The sequence below is a fragment of the Panthera leo genome, chromosome A3 (assembly GCF_018350215.1).
Source record: "Panthera leo isolate Ple1 chromosome A3, P.leo_Ple1_pat1.1, whole genome shotgun sequence".
Lineage (NCBI taxonomy): Eukaryota > Metazoa > Chordata > Mammalia > Carnivora > Felidae > Panthera > Panthera leo.
This window is the reverse complement of record NC_056681.1, coordinates 104,838,862-104,857,875: the sequence shown is the minus strand read 5'-3', so window position 1 is coordinate 104,857,875 and position 19,014 is coordinate 104,838,862.

Genomic DNA, 19,014 nt, shown 5'->3' with positions numbered 1-19,014 from the left:
GACCTGCTTGTCTCATAACTCCTGGGCTGCATGCCTTGGTGTGGCTCTACCACAGTATCTTTAAATAACTCCCTCTTTAATGGCCTTTCATCTTTTTTCGATTACATGAATCCTCTGAGAACATTCAGGACCACCTTAGAACACTTCAGGGCTCAGAAGCTCACAAAGCCTTCCCAGAGCCTGAGCTAAAGCTAAAAGCTGCCTTCTCCTAACTGTGACCTCCGTGTCCCAGCACCCCTTGCTGGCCCAGTTCTAGGAAGAAAATCTGGCCCTGGGGGTGGTTCTTCTCTAGGAGCTCACAGAGCTGGAGAGACCATTCAAGATGTGTCCACCTGGCCTCATTTTAGAAAGGAGGCCACTAGGCCCAGAGACGTTAAGTGTGTTGCAGAAGATCACACAGCAAGTCAGTGTTGCTTCTTCTGGGACCCAGACAAGCCCATCCAGCTCACTCAGGAAACAACACACAGCCAGTTTTTGCCCTGGGAAGCTCGGTTCCCAGGCTCAGCAGTTGCACAAGGCCCCCAGGGCTTTGTTTTCAAAGGAGAAATGAAGCGGGAAGTATTTTTAACCGCTGGCCCCGCCTTGCTCCTGCCTTGCTCCCTCGTGCTAGCTGTCCAGGAAAGGCCGGCTTCACAGTGGCACTGCGACGCATGGAAAACAACAAACGCCCGAAATAGATGATACCCAAGCTCAGGAATGGAAAAAATTGGCTCATGGCTTCAAATGCCTCTTTTAGAAAAAGCCAAGAATAGCTTTCAGCCTTTGGGGACCTGCTGGGGGTGAGGGAGTGACGAGGTGTGGTGCTGGGGCAGGGATCCAGCCAAGATTGAGTTCGCCAAGGGCCCAACTTCCAGCTGGAAGAGTTTTGGCCACTTTCCCCCAGGGCACGTGAAAACTAGCTTCCCCAAGCTCTGTCCACACTGAAAGCCCTGTCTACACCCAACTGCTTGTTCCCTCTAACCCCACCCCCACCCCTTAGCCCTGCCCTCGCTGAATCTGGACCAACTTCCTTTGTTGGGCCAGGCCTTGGGCTGGGAGCTCCTCCACCCCACCACGGTCCTAGCTGGGTGGAAACCTGAGATTCTGCCCTTCCTGAGCCTGAAGGGTGAAAGCCAATTCCCCTGTGTATGGGGGAGGGGAATGACGAGAAAAAATTGGGGTTTCCATCCCTACTCAGACAGCTCAGCTATGTGGCCTTGACCAAGTCACTTGACCTGTTGGATCCTCAGGTTCCTCATCTACAAAGTAGGGGTACTGTCTCATTTATCCAACATTTGTTGTTCGTCCTACTATGTGCCAGCACTGGGCTAGGCCCTGAGGACCTAGCCACAACTAGAACAAAGGCCTCATCTTTTGGATCAGAAGATGTAGCCTTGCCAACCTCATAGACTGCAGAGAATTTCTCCTTCACACGGTTACTGAGCCACACCCTGGCCCTAGGAGGGTGCAATGCCTTGGACCATGTTTATCAGACGATATACCAGGCATCTTAGGTCAATTATGTCGTTTAGTATCATCTCGACCCTGTGATGTGGACACTGTATTTAACCGCTTATGACAGTTGAGGGCGCTGAGGAGCAGAGAGTAAGTGCTGGACAAGTTCAGAGGCTCATCTGCGAACAGTAAGGAGTAAAGGCCCACTGTGCGCTAGGTCCCGGTTAAGTCCCAGGGACGGGAATAACTGAAGCCTGGTTCTTTGTGTCACTTTGTGATACAAAGTAGTAAGTAGACTGGAGGTCAGTACATATGCACAGGACAAAGACTTCTTAAAACCTGGAGTCTGTGCAGCCAGCCCTTTTACTTAAAATAAGATTTCAGTTGTCTCTTCAACACGATGGTTTACTACTGTCTCCCATTTGACAGAGGAGTAAACCAAGGCACATGCGGGATAAGTGACTTGCCCAGTTGCCGCGCAACAGGGGTTTCTCCTGTAGGGTTCCCTATCACAGGCAGTTTCCCAGGACGGACGCCGCCGCACGCCTGCCCCCGGCCAAGATGCGGAAAGCTGGGGCGCGGCGCGGCAGACGGGCTAGGAGAGAACTACGTCTCCCAGGATGCTGTGCGTGGGGCGTGTAGGGGCGGGGCCGCCGCGAGCACAAGGCTGTAATTTCTTGGTATTAAAAAAAAAAAAAAAAAAAAAAAGTAGCACAAGCAGAGAAAGAAAGAATCAAAGCCTCAAGCGTCATGTCTAGGAATAGCCTCGGAGCCAGGCCAAGTCATTATAGACGATGAGTAATCCGGTTAAGTCATTTCTCTAAACACCATTCCTTGTAAGAGAATTAAAATATCAGTTTACATCAGAGGGGGAGAGGCAGGCTCCCGAGGCCCGGCCGGGAGCCCAGCCAGGAGGGGGCGCGGCTGGCGCGCCTCTGCTGCTCTGCCCTGCCCCGGGGAGGGGCTGGATGCCAGGGCCTTGACAGCTGGACCCTGGGCTCGGGCACCCAGCCAGTTATGGGTGGGGGGCGAGGGGGGGGGGGGTTAGGGGGCGAAGGAGGGGAAGGCGGCGGGTGGGGGGGGGGTTCGCGTCCCGCCAGGCCTCAGTTTACTACGTTGGTAAGGGCTTCGGGGAAAGTTTGGAGCTGCCCCCTGTCGGAAGAATCGGTGTCCCTCGTTGGGGCAGCCCTGCAAGGTGAATGGTGGGGGGACTAGGCCAGAGGAGCTCTCTTTTCTTTAGTGCCTCCCGCTTCCTCCCGGATTCCAGAATTCATATCCCGGCAGCTGCAGGCGTACTGTCGGAATGAAGGGTTGGGACTGACTTGGGGATACGGAGCGAGGAAAATGGGGGTCCCCGATCTCCTGGGAGTTCCCTTAAACTTGCAGCAAAGTCGTGGGCGTGGCGATGACCACCAGCGCAGCTTCTGGAGTCCTGAGGGCAGGATTATGCTGAATTGGGGAGAGCTAGCTGATCAAGAAGCTGCCTCTTCACATCTAGAGCCTGTTGTCTGAGACCCCTCCAGGGCCAACACCATGAGGTGAGTGCCAGATTCCGTGCCAGCTGTGAGCAGACACAGGTATCCTCCCACTCACGGCGGCCCTAACCTGGATCCTTACCAGGTAAGGCTGCTGGGGCCCAGAGACTGCCCACTGGCTTCCCGAGCTGGCCCCCAAGGCAGCATAGGATAATTGAAGCTTAGAGTGACTGAAAGTTTGAGGCAGGCCAGGCCCAGCTCTAAGCTCCTTACACACATTCACTCTTGGCAGTTAAGTTAGGCCCTTTTATTATGTATGTATTTTATTATTCATTCATTCACTCATTCATTCCTTCAACCAAAGGACAAGGGGATGCACAGACACGTTCACAAGTTCCCAGGAGACTGCATTCAGTCTCAGCCAGGCTACTGGAACAGGAACCGCCCAGGCTCTGAAGCCAGGCAGACTGTTTTGCCATCCCGCTGCCCCCTTTTGCAGGTGAGCTAGCACAACTTACTCACTGTCTTTAATCTTCAATTTCCCCACGTGTAAACGGGGTTAGCAATACTTACCTTGCAAGATTAATATGAGGGTGGAAATAAAATAGTCCTTCAACAAATGATCATGCTGTTGTGTTGGTGGTGTTCTGTGAAAACAGCCTCTGGACAGGGCAAATTCAGTGTGCTTCTGAGCCTGTGGAAGAAAGTAAAGAAGTAAATACTTAAATAGCCTCCAACCACCCCCCCCCCCATCCCAACTATCTCTTAGCACAACAGGCATCTTCCCCAATGGCCCTTCTGCACAGCCCTGTGCCCCCCAGGGGAGACCTAGGTTGAATTCCCCCCATCCCACCCCCAAGCCTTGTTCTTGGTGATCTGGGCTGGGCCCTGAGACTTCCCACCTGGTCAAGTTTTCTGAGTTTTCAGGTAGTAGCTTCAGAGTCTTGAAGTCTCTGGTGGGGTCTTAGGGTCTAGCCAGGATGCCAGGAGGAATTATGGGCAAGGTAAGTGAGTCATTACCAACCTGAGCAGTCTCCATCAACCCCTTGAGTACTTCAAGCCTGGGCTTTTGGGGGGAATGGGAGAGGCTGCTTTAGTTCCTGCATTCCCAAAGGAATGCATGGGACCTTGCTAACGTCAAAACTAAAGCTTCCAGGCTTGGAGTTGTCTGGGACCCATTGGTTCCCAGAACTCACGTCCGTTAGAAGTTTCCTGCTCTCTCTATGCCTCTCCTCACATCTAATCCCATGCCTGAAGTCCAGGCCTCTGCATTCATCATCTCAGTATTACCCGCCCTGCAAATGCCACTGGTGAGGCCTGTCCTCCCTTCCTGACATCCCAACAATGTTTGAAGCAGTGCCTGGCAGGGAGAACCAAAGGGGAGCTCAGATCCAAATGGTCCTGCCTATACCTCAGGCCCTCCTTCCTTCCCACTCTGCCAACCAGAAGCTCAAATTCTCCCTACACCCACCGTACATCCTTCCTGCTTCTGTGTACCCAAGAGCATGTGTACAAACCTGTGCATTTGCACACGCATCCTGCATGCAGAGGAGCCCCTAGCTCACACATAGGAACACATACACATATGTACACCCTCACCTGTACTAGAGCCCACACCCCTGGGGCTTCCTTCTCCACATCTGGGGCACCAAGTTGGCCTACCTTGGCCTCCGGAAGGGGAAGATGGTTGTCCAGCCCTCCTGCCTCTCCCTAGCTGTCCATCTGTACCTTGGTTTCTTCAGCCATGGGGCTGGCCTTGTGGGATTTTGCTGTTGCAACTGACTTCCTTCCCTGCCTCGGCCTCAGCAGGCTCTTCCAGACCCGACTACTGGTACTAGCCACAGCTGAAGACACAAGGCTGCACGTAGGTGGCTCCTCTGGGTCTTGGGCCTGCAGTACACCCAGATCTTGGGCATGGTGGCAGCTTAACATTCACCCCTCCCTGACCAATCTTGCAATACAGCCAGAGGACTGTATTCCCGGTGCTGTATGCTCTATTCCTGACCCCAAGTGTTTGTGCTTGCTGTTCCCTCTGTGTCTGAGGGCCCTTCCCTGGCTCGGTAGGTCCCGCCTTGCACACCCAGGAACCTCTGCTCATCTTTCAAGGCTCCACATGAAGCAGGAATCCACATCCCCTCTGAGTCCCAGTGCTCCCATCATATACCTCTGCTGTGACATTTGCCACACTGGTGCTCTTGTGGTCAGTCCCATGTCATTGTGTGACTGTCCAGCATCCACTGAGGCTCTATCCCCCGGTTAAGAATGGTCCTTCCCATTGGCCTGCACCATGCTGCTGGCAGGGCCACAGCGCCCAGGCCACTGCTCCTCCAGAGAGACTGATGTTCAGAGATGGAAGGGACTTGTCTGAGGTCCCACACTGGCTCAGGAGATCTCCGTTGGCGAAAAAGGGAATTGGGAAGGAAGAGGAGCAAGTGAGAGGCCATTGAGGGTGGGCACATAGCTGGTGCATGATGAAGATCCACAGAAGGGGGCTGAAGGAGGGGAAGGAAGGGAGAACGGGTAGGATGTCCATTTCCACCTCCTCCTACCACCCTCCCCCATCACCACGTACCATCTAGGCCTTACCTAGGGCAGCACTTCCTAGTTTTTAAGGGCAGATACTCTATATTTTGGCCTTGAGGTCACACACATTCCCTTCTTCCTGGAGTTCCAGGGCTGGGTAACTCTGCAGGTCTGGTGGCCTCTCCATCCTTCTGGCCCCAGGCTGGCGGCTTAGATCAGAGCCCCTACGCTGGGTATCCCTGTTGCTGGTGGACCCTCGGTGGTGACAGTGAGCAAGATCTCGGGCCCTAGATGCCGCTCAGGATCCAGGATCCTGGACGTCCCTACAGGATCTCAGAGTCCCCAAGCTCCTAACCCACTGGCCTCTGCGATAGGGAAGTTCCAGACACCCAGGAGCCGCACTCTGGTGAGCGCGGGGCTTGCTGTGGCTGTGCAGGATCTTTCTGCATAAGTCAATGAAGTTCTTCACGCTCAGTTTTCTCATCCGTAAAAGGGGGATGGCACAATAACAGCTCTTGCACCTTCTAGTGCAACTACGGCAGCACAGCTTCTAGATGAGCTATTTCTTATAAAGAGCTTAGAGCCATGCACTGCAGGAGGAAGGTCTCCATAAATGCCAGCTCTTCTCCGTAGCCCAGAGCAAAGCAGCAGGCATGGCATGAGCCAGGCCTCCGGGAAGAAAGACAGGAAGCCTGGGCTCCAGGTCTAGCTCTAACAAGCAGGCAGGCCATTTGGTCCTGGAAGGCCCCTGCCCACCCCACCTTCCCTTCTGTTGTATGTGTCATGTTTTGTTGGCTCTGGGGGCTTTTCTGAAAAAAATAAACAAGGGCTGCATGAACCCCCTACTATTCTGGTTAAGTTTTGAAACAGCTCAGAAATCCCCTCCTCCACTTGTGAGTCAGTGGCAGGAGCAATAAGCAGAACTGCTAGTGGGCAGCCGCGAGAGAAATTCTGCAAAATAACAGCTGGGCAGCCCTGTGGCCCCAGGGATTTGACCCGCGGACTTGAAAATATTTGACATGGGGTGCTGCTGGAGAGGCCCCGAGGCCTGAGGGCCCCTGGGGACGGTGCGGGGGTAGACATTAAACCCTGAAAAAGATCAGGATGCCCACCCCGTGGCGTAATTTGAAAGAAAAACAACCCTGAACGGTTACATTGGTGTAAAGAAGTCCCACAAGACTGACTTTTCCCGTAAGGCGATTTCGATGCTCGTTTGGAAATATCAAATTCTTTCCAAGTATTTTCTTTTTCTATTTTGGTGCCTTAAGCACGTGCTTGGTGAACCAGGCTCGCGCCCCAGTCCTCCGGTGCCCCAGCGGGCGCCCAGTGGAGGAGGGGCCAGTCGTAGGGGGTAGGGCGGCGCAGGGGAGGGGGGCAGAGGGCGCGGCCTGGGGGTGGGGGCGGGGCGGACCCCAGGCCCCCAACCGGGGGCGGGAGCCCAACTCGGAGCCGCTGCGCTGCGCCCCCCGCCCCCTCTCCGTCTGGGCTGGCAGGACGGGGCGGGAGTTTCGGAAAGCGCTTTCCTTGCCCAGCCGGATCTGAGTCAAAAGGGGGAGCTGGTTCAAACCGAAAGAATAATTCGGTTAGCCAAGGCCGCCAATATTTCCCAGGGACCCAAATTACTGCCAGGCAGGGAGCTCCGGGGCCCGAGCCTCGCTGGCCCCTCGGGCTTCGCTGAAAGCCCCGTGCCCCCACATAGTTCTTTTCCCCAGAAAAGGGGCCAGGAAGGGCTCAGGGCAGAAAGGGCTGGTTGGGGAAATGGAGCTTCCTCCAGTCCCACAGGCTCTGTTGGGCGTCTGGGGCCTTCTGGGGATCCTCTTCGAGGCCCAGATGATTGGGGTGCTCTGGCAGAGTTGAAGGAGAACTCCATCTACCCACCCCAGTAAGCCCTGCCCTGAGCCCATCCTTCTCAGGTCATTCAACAAGTCCCTCGTGCTTCTGTGTGTTTGCATCCTCTGTTCCCTCTGCTGTTCCCTCTCCAGCAGTTTGCAAATGCCTGTACACCCTCCTGAGGATAGAGGTATGAAGCTCTTCAGAATTTTCCCTGGAAGTTTCACTCCTGGGGGCCTCTACCCCCTCTTCCAATAGGCCTGTCTTCCCACCGTAGAGACCAGCTTAAAACCAATTTGAAAAGAATCACTCAAGTAGGTTCAACATCCTTGACACAGCCCCCTACACTCAATGTCACTTCCAGGCCCCTTAGCTCAGCAGTGCTAGCCCTCTGGCCAGCATCCTGGTGGACACAGTGAGGCCCGAATTAACAAGATTTTTTTTTTTTTTTTTTGAATTGTCATTAACCGGGAGAGAAACATTGATTCATATGTAGTAGTTCATCATTTTTTTCAGGTTGGACTGCTAGGGTGCGGTGGGCCAGGTGGGGCCTAGGGGGCTGTCTTCATCCAGCTTGTGGATTCTGACCCCTCTGGACCCCGACTCAACTGCCCAGCCTTTGCAGTCACAGAAACTCTCTAGTTCAGGGCCCTTGCTGGATTCAAGTTCATTCTGACCTTAGGACAGGTGTGAAAAGGAGATGCTGATGGTTCATCTTCCTGGCCACCGAGAACACCTGGCCTGGGCCTGCTGCACTGCCCCCTCAGCCCAGCTCACCACCTCAGCACAAAATTCGCCCTGTAAGCAGGACCATCGGGAGCTCCCAGGGAAGGGCCAGGAACACAGCTGCTCTCGAGCAGATGAGCCTACAGACACGAGACGGCGGTGGCATGGAGGGCCTGGCTGATGTACACCCCACGCAAGGACGAGCACAGAACATGGCCAAGGTCAGGGACATGTGGGGTCAGCTGACCAAGTGAGGAGGACACAGGTGCACAGACACACACACGCCCCTTGGCAGGGCTGGTTGGGGCTGGCAGGGCTGGGCCACTGGTGCCAGAACACCTGGCATTATCCCCCTGTAGTTGCTAAGTTCCAGGGAGGTCCGGAGGAGGGGGAAGGCACCAAGGAGGGGGCCACTCTAGGGGCTTGGAGTGGCCGCTAACACTGACATGAAATATGTTCATATTATAAATGGTTTAGAGCAGGGGGGTGACTATTAACTCTGAGGGCTGAAGGGAGACCCTGGCTCCTGGGAGAAAGGTGGGAGCAAAAAGAGAGAGAGCGCACAAGTGGAGGAGAGGCAGACAGAAGGAGAGACAGAATCCCAAGCAGGCTCCACACCATCAGCCCAGAGCCCGATGTGGGGCTTGAACTCATGAACCGTGAGATCATGACCTGAGCCGCAATCAAAAGTCAGATGCTCAACGGACTGTGCCACCCAAGTGCCCCTAAAGGGTTGTATAAAACAAAACAAAACAAAACAAAACAAAACAAAACAAAACAAAACGAATGTGTGAGCTCCTGGGTGGCTCAGTGGGTTAAAGGTCCGACTCTTGGTTTCAGCTCAGGTTGTGATCTCATGGTTCATGAGTTCGAGCCTTGCATCAGGCTGTGTGCTGACAGCAAGGAGCCTGCTTGGGATTCTCTCTCTCCCTTTCTCTCTCTGACCCTCCCCCATTCACTGTCTCTGTCTCTCTCTCAAAATCAATAAATAAACTAAAAGAAAAAAAAAATCCTAAAAAAAAAAAAAAGAATATGTGGGCCGCCTCATTTGGAAGAGCCCGGGGCTCTTGATCTCAGGGGTGGTGAGTTTGAACCCCACGTTGGGTGTAGAGATTAATTAAATTAAAAAAAAAAAAACTAAAAAAATATATATGTGACTGAGACCTTAAACAAAAGTTTGCTGACTCCTGATTTTACAAGTGAAAAAAACAAAGCTGCAGAGAAAGGAAGCTACTTGCTCAACGCCACACTGCAGATTGGTGGCTGAGCGCTATTCTGTGCCTGCCAGTCTCCTGCTTTTCCCTCAGCGTTGCAACGAGTACAGGGAGGTGGCCTGTCAACCCTGGGTCAGCTGCTCTTGAGAGTCAGGGGTTGGAGAGGGGACCCGAATGGATGTCTGTGCCTCCATTGGTGATGGATGCTTCCTACCCGGCCCCTTCCCTGAGGTTGCTCTGAAAGGAGTATGTTTTGCTTTTTCTTGGGGGGGTCTCCAAGGATACAAGAATACAGTTACCAAGGATACAAGAATACAGGTCTGGCCTGTTTATCAAGAGCTCTGTTTGTTGTTTTTTTTTTAATTTCTTTTTATTTTTGAGAGAGAAAGAGAGGGAGGGAGAGGGAGGAGAGGAGAGAGAGGGAGACAGAGAATCCGAAGCAGGCTCCAGGCTCTGAGCTGTCAGCACAGAACCTGACGCGGGGCCCAAACTCACGAGCCACGAGATCATGACCTGAGCCGAAGTCGGACATTTAAACGACTGAGCCACCCAGGCGCCCCTGTGAAGAGCTCTGTTAATCAAAATACCCAAGGGCTGGCAGGCACAACGTGCACACATATGTAGGGGCATTCTGGGGAATTGACTTTTCTGGGTAACTGAGGGTTAACTGGAAACCTGCGTTCTTATGCTTTATCGAAAACTTCTGTACAAATGGCGAGCATTTCCCCAACTTAGTATTTTGAAAAGTTCCACCACTTTCTAAATATGTGACCTTGGTCAAGTTACCTAACCTCAGTAACCTCAGTTTCCTTATCTGTAAAATACATACAGCAATACCTCTCTAGGTCATGACAGGCACTAGAAAGAGGAGCCGTGTGTGCTCTAGAAATGGAGCCACTATCTATGTTGTTGTCATTGCAATCAGAGGAACCACACCGTTGACTGAGGCTCTTTGCTGGGATTTCGCATCGGATGCCGTCGTACATTCTGTCCATGTTGACACGGAGATGGGCCAGAATTGGCACCAATGTGCAGTTTCTGTCCCAACGAAGTCCTCCCAAGGAGATGGTCTTCTTATGATTTGCTTTCTCATAAAAGTCTGTGCAGTCAGGGCTGCCTGCAAGGACCCGAGGACTCTTGGTCGGGAGCCTAAACGCTGTCTTCATTTGAATTTGTCACGCCTCCTCTGGGAAAGGGGTCAGCAGATGAAGGACAGAGCTTGGGCTCAGGCTTCCTGGCATTCTATCCACGCCCCCCTCCCCCACCATGTCAGCCTCCCTGCACACAACTCAGGAGCAACCACCATGCCAGAGGACCAGCGGGGAAAGAGACAGGGAAGGGGGAGCCTCTGGGGCCACCGAGAAGGCAGGAGGGCTTGGGGATGAGGGGCACCCTGGTCTGGAGAGAGAGAGCTGGGCAGGCTCCAGATTCCCAGCAAGCGCAGGGGGATTGGGAGGGAGAGGGGGGCTGCAGGTCTCAGTCTTAGTCTGCTGCATTCTGGGGAGCTTTCTCTGATGGCCCCCAGATGGAGGAGTTGAGATCCTGCCCTGGAGTGGGGAGCCCACGGGAGCCAGCGCTCCATAGAATTGCTCTTGCTGGCTGTGCAGGGGCAGGAGGGAGCCATAGACGGGAGGGTGGCAACCAGGCACCTCACCTCGTAGGGGCTCTTCCCTCTGGTCTGACCCCTACTGCCTCAGCCACCTGCCACCTCAGGGATGTGCCTTAAGCTGGAGGCACAGCGCCCGTCTTCAGGGCTCCGAGTCAAATCAGCTTCCAGTCCTGCCGCTTACTGTGCGGGCCCCTAGCGTGCTACTTAGCCTCTGGGCCTCACTCTTCTTATCTGTAAAATGGAAACACCTTAGTCCGGATGTGAAGACAGTGAGATCAATGTGTGAAAAATCAGCCTTGTGTGGCTCACTAGCCTTACAACCTGCATCCTGCTGTCTTCTCACAGCTGGACAGAATTGCATCGGGCCCAGGGGTGGGCGGGGCCTTACCACCAGCCCCAGGAGGGGGCAATGTAGGCTTTGGTTTCTGGGGGGACAAAGGCCTTCTCTAGTCCTCATCTGTGCTTGGTCCTGCTTCCGTCGCCCCTCGGCTTAGTCTGTCCTGTAGCCTCTCCACTTCACCCTCTCCCTTCCCATAGCACTGCCATATCCCCGGGCTTCATACAGAGGCCTGCCAGGCTGGGACTGGGGCCTGTGGTGGACATGAGGAAGTGCTGACGGGTGGGGGGGGGGGGGTCTCACTCCCCTTGGGCTGCTTTTCTCCACTGGAGAGGGCATCCCTGGATACCTAGAGGCTGGCCATGATTCTTGAGCTCTTGCACACCCAGCAGAAACTGGAGGGGTAGAGGAGGAGGGAGAGGAAATGCCCATGTGGTGTATTAAACAACAGAAGAACCATGTGCTGAACACATACGTGTGCAAAGACAGAGCCACTATGGGGAGGGGGGGGGATTGTGCAAAACGTACTGATATCGATATCGACAATAAAAATCCCACTTTGTGTATGTATGGCCCAGCAGACTTCGCAAGTGCTTTCCTCCAGGAGGTCATTTTCATACTGACTGTAGTCCCTGATTTCAAAAAGCTGACAATTTAGTTTCCAGGGCCAAGTTGAGGATAGCTACAATATGATGCAGTGAGGACAATGCGAGTGAGGGAAAAAGTCCTAATCTGGAGGTACCTGGAGTAGCTGGAGGTGAGGTGAGGGCTTGAGCTATAGTCCTAGAAACAGTAGGCAATTAACAAATGTTAATGGAGTACATGGCGGAACCCTGATTTGGGGGGAGTTGGCAAAATTAAATATGTAAATAAATTCCCAGCATCCCTTGCAGCTAGAGGTGGCCTCGAGACCTAGTGCTGGTCAATGAGATGTAAGAAGTCAGCTGGGGGTTTCTAGGAGGGTTTGACTTTCCTGTTCTAGTCTCTGTCCCTTCCTCTTTGTCACTTCCTTTTTCTTCCTGCTTGGGAGGTGCAGCGGCAGCTATCTTGAAACCATAAGGAAGAAAGCTACTTCCCAAGGAAGCAGAACAGGAGGCTGAAAGGGTGCTGGATCCTTGATGATTTGCTTGAGCAGCTGTACAGGCTGGACTTCCCACTCCAGGGCTTCTTGTCCTTTGAACAAGATGAGCCCCCATGTGGTTAAGCCACCCTCCTTGGGTTTTTGTGACATGAAATTCAATGCAATTCTGAAGTCAGAAGGCAGGTGCTGGCGCCCCTCCGTCCCCACACTGGCTATAGGGCCCTGGGAAACTCCTTTGCTCTGTCTCATTTGCTTATCTGTAAACCAGAGGTCGAATAAGATAACATTGAAGGTTTTTTTAAAGTACCCACTTTTGCTCATTTATAATATGTGAATATGCAATATACCTCTAACCATCTATGTGCTGGGGAATAGGATTTAATTTACAAAAACTCAGATTACTGTAGCCTAGTGTCTTTTTTTTTTTTAATATGAAGGGTTTCTTTAAAGTTTATTTTGAGAGAGAGAGAGAAAGGCAGAAAGAGAGGGAGAGAGAGAATCCCAAGCAGGCTCCGCGCTAAAGTGCAGAGCCCAGTAGCTTCATCTCAAGAACCATGAGATCCTGACTTGAGTCGAAATCGAGAGTCGGGCACTTACCCGACTGAGCCACCCAGGCACCCCTGCAACCCGGTGTCTTAAGGAGCTCAGCCACCCTAAGGGCAAAATAGGTGCTCCTCTATGTTAAAAATTTTTTTTTAATGTTTATTTATTATTGAAAGTCAGAGAGAGTCAGAGCATGAGCAGGGGAGGGGCAGAGGGAGAGGGAGACACAGAATCCGAAGCAGGCTCCAGGCTCTGAGCCGTTAGCACAGAGCCCCACAAGAGGCTCGAACTCGCAAACCGCGAGATCATGACCTGAGCCGAAGTCAGACGCTTAACCGACAGAGCCACCCAGGCTCCCCAAAATAAGGGCTCCTCTAGGTTTAAAGGACATCCTGGGACAGCTGCTGCCCCTTGAGGTCCACGCATTTGTGGCAAGAGGGAAAAAAAAAATGACTATTTGAATAAAAACATCTGGCTATGTACATTTCTGCTGCCTAGTAAGTGTGCAGTTATTCACGCAGGGTGAGGAAAATATGTACCGCTTCCTTCAGTTTACAGATGCTGGCGGGTGAAGGAATTATGTCTAGAGTTAGATTGTGTTAAAGGAAAGACTGTAATCTTAAAGCTTCTGTGATTTGGGCAAGGGAGACCTGGGGTCGATAGCACTTTGTTTAAAATCTGCCACTATTCTGTCTCCCTCTCTCTCTGCCCCTCCCCTGCTCGCTCTCTCTCTCTCTCTCAAAATAAATAAAGAAACTTTTTTTAAATAAAAAAATAAATAAGATCTGCCACTGTGAGGGAAAAAATAATCTCAAACAGAGAGGGAGGCAAACCATAAGAGACTTTCTTTTTTTTTTTTTTTTTTTTTTAGTATTTCAAACATCCAAGGGTTTTGTGTTTTGTTTTTTTTAATGTTTATTTTTTTTTAATTTTTTTTAATGTTTATTTATTTTTGAGACAGAGAGAGACAGAGCATGAATGGGGGAGGGGCAGAGAGAGAGGGAGACACAGAATCGGAAGCAGGCTCCAGGCTCTGAGCCATCAGCCCAGAGCCTGATGCGGGGCTCGAACTCACGAACCGTGAGATCGTGACCTGAGCTGAAGTCGGATGCTCAACCGACTGAGCCACCCAGGCGCCCCAATGTTTATTTATTTTTGAGAGAGAGAGAGAGAAAGAGAGTCATAGATTCAGAAGGAGGCTCCGGGCTCTGAGCTGTCAACACAGAGCCCAACTCAGGGCTTGAACCCACAACTGCAAGATCATGACCTGAGCCAAAGTCAGTCGCTTAGCCAACTGAGCCACCCAGGCACCCCCAATAAAAGACTCTTAAATGCAGAAAACAAACTGAGGGCTGATGGCGGGAGGGGGGTGTGTGGGGGGGAAGAGGAAAATGGGTGATGGGCATTGAGGAAGGCACTTGTTGGGATGAGCACTGGGTGTTGTATGTAAGTGATGAATCATGGGAATCTACTCCTGAAGCTAAGACTATACTGTAAACACTGTTAGCTAACTTGACAATAAATTATATTTAGGAAAAAAAATAAGTATATAACCACCAGACTCACACAGCAAAAAGTACAGCTCTTTCTGCCCAGGAGTCCTGTCCCCATGCTACTTATATAAACTTATTAAATTGCACCATAAAAAAAAAATAATAATAAAAAATAAAATAAAATCTGCCACTATGATTGTGGCTTTGCCAGTGTTTCCTTGTAATTTTGTAATGTATATTCTAATGTTTTTTTTTAAATTTTTTTTTTAACGTTTATTTATTTTTGAGACAGAGAGAGACAGAGTATGAACAGGGGAGGATCAGAGAGAGGGAGACACAGAATCCGAAATGGGCTCCAGGCTCTGAGCTGTCAGCACAGAGCCCCACGCGGGGCTCGAACTCACGGATCGCGAGATCATGACCTGAGCCAAAGTCGGACGCTCAACCGACTGAGCCACCCAGGTGCCCCTCTAATGGTTTTTTTTTTAATTTATTTTTGAGAGAGAGAGAGACAGAGTGTGAGTGGGGGAAGGACAGAGAGAGAGGGAGACACAGAATCCAAAGCAGGCTCCAGGCTGAGCTGTCAGCACAGAGCCCGATGGGGGCTCATGAACCGTGAGATCATGACCTGAGCCACTTAACTGCTTAACCAACTGAGCCACCCAGGTACCCCATTTTGTTGTGTATGTTCTGAAGACATTAGGTGTAGTCAGGTTCAGGATTTAGTCTACTGGTGACTTATTCTTTTCATCATTGTATAGTGACTCCTTTTTCCCTATTAGTGACTTTTGTCTACTATTAATATTGCTACATTTATCATTCTTTTGATTCGTATCTGCTTAGTACAAAAATACTTCCAATATTTCTGTATCATTATGTTTTAGATATATGTCCTGTAAACAGCATATAGCTAGAGCTGTAAAAATATAGTCCAAGAATTTCTGCTATGTAAGTCGCAACTTTAGTCCTTTTACATATCTTGTTATTATTGATATATTTCATAACTTGTTCTTTTATTTATCTTATATTTACCATGTTCTTGCTTTACTTCTGTGCTCCTTTTGCTACCTTCTGTTAGATTGATCAAATTTTCAAATTTTCTTCATGCTCACCCCTTTTCCCTCTACTGGTTTGGATATTGCATACTGGGTTTTTATTCTTTTAAGTGGTCAATTTACATCTCTATTATGCAAATCTGACTTAACAAGGGATGAAATTAATCAGTATCTTTATGCTCTTCCCATAACAATGCCAAGGATCTTAAAAGCTTCAATTCCAGGGGCGCCTGGGTGGCTCAGTCTGACTTTCGCTCAGGTCATGATCTTGTGGTCTGTGAGTTCGAGCCCCGCATCTAGCCCCGTGCTAAAGGCTCAGAGCCTGCTTGGGATTCTGTGTCTTCCTTTCTCTCTGCCCCTCACTGCTCATGCTCTGTCTCTCTCTCTCTCTGTCAAAAATAAATAAGCATTTTTTAAAAATTAAAAAAAAAAGGCTTCAACTCCAATTACCCACCTCTCATTTTCCATGCATTGTTATCTAATATTTTATTTCATCTTATTTTTAACATCTCAAATTATTTATTATTGTTGGTGGTGGTATAAATCAGTGACATTTTTGTTGTATTTAAAAAAAAAATTTTTTTTTAACGTTTATTTATTTTTGAGACAGAGAGAGACAGAGCATGAACGGGGGAGGGTCAAAGAGAGGGAGACACAGAATCCGAAACAGGCTCCAGGCTCTGAGCTGGCAGCACAGAGCCTGACGCAGGGCCCGAACTCACGGACCACGAGATCATGACCTGAGCCGAAGTCGGCCGCTTAACCGACTGAGCCACCCGGGCGCCCCTTTGTTGTATTTTTAATTTTAAAAATATTAATTCCAGTATAACATACAGTGTTATTTTAGGGTCAGGTGTACAATACAGTGATTCAACAATTCTACACATTGCTCACTGCTCATCGTGATAAGTGTGCTCTTAACCCCTTCACCTATTTCCCCTGTCTCCCTACCTACCTCTCCTCTGGTAACCCCCCGTTTGTTCTCGATAGTTAAGAGTCTACTTTTTGGGGGAAAAAAGTCTGTTTTTTGGTTTGTCTCTTTTTTTTTCCTTTGTTTCGTTTCTTAAATTAATTCCACACATGAGTGCAAACATATGGTATTTGTCTTTCTCTGGCTGACTTATTTCGCTTAGCATTACACCCTCTAGAACCATCCATGTTGTTGCAAAAGGTGAAATTTAATTCTTTTTATGGCTGAGTAATATTCCATTGGCTATAAATACCACATCTTCTTTATCCATTCATCTATAGATGGACACTTGGGCTGCTGCCATCATTTGGCTAATGTAAATAATGCTGCAATAAACATTTAGCAGTGCTAAAATCAATGACTGTTTAGATTTATACACGGATTATCTCATGGCCTCTATTACTGTGGATAAGTTGTCTGCAATCAGTGTAATTATTGGTCCTTTTCAAGTAAGCCGTGTTTCCTCTCTGATTGCTTTTAAGATTATCTTTGGTGCTCTGCCGTGTCTATATGTGGATTTCTTTTTATTTATCCTACCCAGGATCCAGTGTGCCTTTTCAGTCTGAAGGTCCGTATCTTTTTTCCATTCGAGCAAAATTTCATCCATTCGATCTGTTCTTTTTCAAAGTATCCTGTTCGTTCACTATCCTTTTTATTCCTTCCTTTATATTTTTAATTAGTTTAACATACTGATTTGATATCTTTTTCAGCTTGTTCTATCATCCCAATCCTTGGAGATAATGACTTTTCTATTTATTATACTTGCTGACCCTCCTTCACAGTAGATGGTTTCTTCATGTGATTTGTCCCTGGTGTTTGTGAGCTCACCTTCAGTGAGGCTGTTTGTTCTGTGGGAGTCGTGTGTCCTGAGTTGGGAAAATGGGCCTCAGAGATCTGTTTTGTATTTACTTCTACAATGGCCTCAAGGGCTCATCAGGAGATTTTTTTAAATTTAAGTTTATTTATTTATTTTTGAGACAGAGAGAGAGCAGGGGGAGAGAGAGAATCCCAAGCAGGCTCCACACTTAGCACAGAGCCCGACACGGGGCTCAGTCCCACAACTGCGAGATCACGACCCTAGCCAATATCAGGAGTCGGATGCTTAACCAACCTAGCCACCCAGGTGCCCCTTTTTATTGTTTTTTAAGCAGGCTTCACCCCCCCCCCCCCCCCCCCACCGCTCAGAGTCCAATGCAAGACTCGAACTCATGACCCTGAGAACGAGACCTGAGCTGAGATCAAGAGCCGGACGTTTAACTGACTGAGCCACCCAGGCGCCCCACGGGGAATATTTTTGTGTTAAATTTTCGCAAGAAATTAAATGGCATAAGAACTTGGGAATTCTTTGCCCCGTGGACAGCATACATTTAGATGCTACTTCCACAAACAGTTCAGGTTTTAAGTTTTGATTTTTCCTGGGAATCTTTTCTCCCAGAGCCCTAAGCCAAGACGAGATTCACTGTCAGTTCTCTAGGTTGGTGGGTCGAATCTTTCCTGAGGGGCAGCCCTTCCGGTGTTCTAGCTTATACAGGGGTCTCTGTTCCATGTTTTCTAAAGGCCACGCCCCTTGACCCGTGGAGGGCATTGATTCTTCTGGCCCCTGTCATTAGGGCCCACGTATCCAGGGTCAGAGTTCAACTCTGACTACAGATTCGTTCTGTCCACCAGACACCTGGGCGTTTCCCCACCCTTTCTTCAAAGTTCCACTGCGGTTCTATTATCTTTCAGTTAATATTTTACTCTACATTTCTCAGTGTTTTCAAGGGGAGGGGTGTCAGTGTCAGTTGAGTCCAGGATGTTGCCAGAATCTGCAAGCGATGGTCTTGATGGCCAGCAGAATACCTCAGGGAGTCTTGGGACCTGCAAAGTGAGGCCTGGAGACAGCATGGGTTGCGGGTGGGGAGCTGAACATCTCTGTATAGGAAATAAACAGGAGTTGGAGGGTAAGGAGGTGAGAGCTGGTTCTGAGACGCGGGAAGACCACAGGGCCTGGGGGGATAAGGGAAGGGCCTTGGCTCCTAAAGAACAAACAGCAAGAAATCCTGGCGGTGGAGACATCCCGGGACCCGTGAAAATAGCGGTGAAGCTTCATTTAACTTTGTTCTCTGTGTTCAGCTGCTGTGAATCCTCCCTCCTCTCATGCAGCAGGGGCCTACACCAATGCCTGTGCCCGTGGTAGTTAAGTAAAACCAAAGAAGAGCCCATCTTGGGGTGTGCTGCCTGCAGGGAAGAAAACATCCACAGGAAAGGAGAATTCAGCAGAAGGAAGAAACAGGGCCAAGAGGAGCCTAAAGAAACATGGGGGCCTCTGCTGACCTCTTCCCGGAGACTTTGAGGGGAGGCAGGGGTCTCCCTTCTGGACCTAAAAAAGAAGGCTCAGCTCAGGCCTGTTATTTCAGCTCTAAGAAGGGCTCACCCCACCATGCAAGAGGGCTGGAAGCTCACTCATGGGCCCTGCTCTCAGTGTGGCTCCCGCAGACACATGGCCCGTGTGCAATTTCACCCAGAGAGGCACCTGCTCACTTATCCAGAAGCCCCCGGTTTGGCCACCTCATCTATCCGGAACACACCTGAGAACAAGGAAATGGGGTTTTAAACAACATACGCTGCCAACTATGTGTAAGTACCGTTTGCACACTTTTCAAATGCCCTTTAGTGCTTTCACTCAGGAGCCAATTATCTTTGTTTTAGAATTAGTAAGAGAATGGGGGCACCTGGGCGGCT